The sequence below is a fragment of the Mandrillus leucophaeus genome, unplaced genomic scaffold (genome assembly GCF_000951045.1).
Source record: "Mandrillus leucophaeus isolate KB7577 unplaced genomic scaffold, Mleu.le_1.0 Scaffold327, whole genome shotgun sequence".
Taxonomy (NCBI): Eukaryota; Metazoa; Chordata; class Mammalia; order Primates; family Cercopithecidae; genus Mandrillus; species Mandrillus leucophaeus.
Window position 1 is genome coordinate 2,810,730 of NW_012103443.1, and position 2,735 is coordinate 2,813,464.

Here is a 2,735-nt window from a genome sequence, read left to right on the forward strand (position 1 = left end):
AGGATGGTCTCGATCTCCTGACCTCGTGATCCGCCCGTCTCGGCCTCCCAAAGTGCTGGGATTACAGGCTTGAGCCACCGTGCCCGGCCCCACAGTTACTTTTTAATGGCTGTGTGTTTGTGTGTTTTTAGAAGATTAGCTTTGTGGGATGTTATATAGATAACCTAAATAGTGTATGTGAAATTAATGGGCCTTTTGTATAGTTTATTTTTAAATAGCATTTTTTTTTTCTGATTACAGAGATAATATATTTACCTTAAAAATTTAAAAGTATCAAAAAATTCAAGGGAAAAAAGTTAAAACCATCTACTATGGTCCGAATGTTTATGTTGAATGCATATGTTGAAATCCTAACCCCCAAGGTGATGGTATTAGGAGGTGGGGCATTTGGGAGGTGATTAGTCCAAGAGGATGGAGCCCTCATGGATGGGATTAGTGTCCTTATAAAAGCCTTGAGTGAACTGGTGTACCCCTTCCACCTTGTGGGGATGCAGGAGGTGCAGGGAGAGGGTGCCATTGATGAATGGGAAAGCGGGCTCTCACCAGACACTGAAATCTGCTGGCACCTTGATTTTGGGCTTCTCAGCCTCCATAATTGTGAGAGATAAATTTCTGTTGTTTATAAGCCATGCAATCTAAGACATGTTGTTAGCCCAAATGGACTAAAAAGCCCAAACCATCTCAAAATAAAACTATTTCAATGCACAAGACATTGAAGACGTGTGATAGGAAATGAGTGATTTTCATCGATAGTGGCTCTCCCACAGGGCTTTTCTCAGAGGCCTGCAGCCAGCAGCATAAGAAGACCCCAGTTCCCTGTGCCCTCCTGCTCTTGTGGCCATGTCCCTAGCATGAGGGGGAGAATTGCTAGTTAAATTATCTGTGATTAATTTTACTCCAGACCTCAGTAGGCCAACAACTGTTAATAATGTGATTACCATTTGCCCTTTCTAGCAAATAGAATATGTGAAAACTGATAGTAAATATATTACTATCATTTAGTGTACTAAAGTCATACGCTTATTTGAATATTAAAAAAAAATTATTTTTTCTTACTCAAGACTTTGGTAGGAAAACCAAAGAAAGTGTGTTGAGAGGTTCCAATAGGGTTATGCATATGAAAGGAGTTTTAAATAGCTAAGTACACAATGTGTGTGTGGTTTTTTTTTCTTTTCATTTTCTTACTTTTACTATTGCTGTGTTCTGGATGCTCATGTCCTCCTTCCCCCAAATTCATATGTCGAAATCCTTACCCCCAATGTGACAGTATGAGGAAGTGGTAAATGGGGCCTTTGGGGATAATTGGGTAATGAGGGTGGAGACCTCATGCATCGGATTAATCTCCTTATAAAAGAGATTCAAGAGAGACCCCTCATCCCTTCCACCATGTGAGGACACCAAGAAGGCACCATCTATAAAGCAGGCTCTCAGCCAGGCGTGGTGGCTCACGCCTGTAATTCCAGCACTTTGGGATCCGAGGCTGGCGGATCACCTGAGGTTGGGAGTTCGAGACCAGCTTGACCAACACAGAGAAACCCCATCTCTCCTAAAAATACAAAAAAGTTAGCCGAGCATGGTGGTGCATGCCTGTAATCCTAGCTACTAGGGAGGCTGAGGTGGGAGAATAGCTTGAATCCAGGAGGCGGACGTTGTGGTGAGCCGAGATTGCGCCACTGCACTCCAGCCTGGGCTACGGAGCGAGACTCTGTATCAAATAAATAAATAAATAAATAAATAAAAAATAAAAATGAAAATTAAAAAAAAAATAAATCAGGCCCTCACCAGACATTGAATCTGCTGATGGCTTAATGTTGGACTTTCCTGTTTCCAGAACTGTGAGAAATAAATTTTAAAATTTCTGTTGTTTCTAAGCCACTTAGTTTGTGGTATTTTCTTATAGCAGCCCAAACAAAGATGACTATACCAGGGGATAGCAAATGTTTTCTATAAATATCAGATAGGAAATATTTTAAGCTTTATGGGCCATGTGATCTTTGTTACAACTACTCATCTCTGCCTTTGTAGCATGAAGTCAAGCAGATATAATACAAATGGACAGTATTCCAATAAAACTTTACTGATAAAAACATGTGGTAGGCCAGATTTGGCCAGAGGGGCATAGTTTGCCCGGGCCTGCTATACATTCAGGACCTGGTCTATATTCAGGTTAGTATGCTATTCTGGACAAATTGGCATTAGTAGCTTTAATGTGTGAAATGAAGTCAAAGGCAGTGAATGGGCTCAGAGGTGATATCAGAGGTAAGAGAGGGAAGGTGGGGAACTTTCCTCACTGGAAGGTTACTATCATCAAGGTGATCCTAAGGAGATGATATGGTACTTAAAACCCAGAGCCTTCACGATTGCCCTGTAAAGAGGATCTCTTGGGGTGTGCTGCAGGAGCTCATGACGCAAACTTTTACCAAAGCCTTCCTTTCCTCTTGGGATCTCTGCTCATTCCACTGCCATTTTCATGCTCTCCATATTCTCTTTGGAAATCCAACCCACCAAGGACGGTAGACACTTCTCATTTTTGTCGTAAAACCTGTGAGACAGAGCTGGAATAGTCAGAAGAAGACTTTGCTAGAGGTTAGGGGGATTACCAAAGGGAAATAAGCCTGGCGTGGTGGCTCACACCTGTAATCCTTGCATTCTGGGGACTGAGGCAGGAGGATTGCTCGAGCCCAGGAATTCAAGACCAGCCTGGGCAATGGAGCAAAACCTCGTCTCTTTTTAAA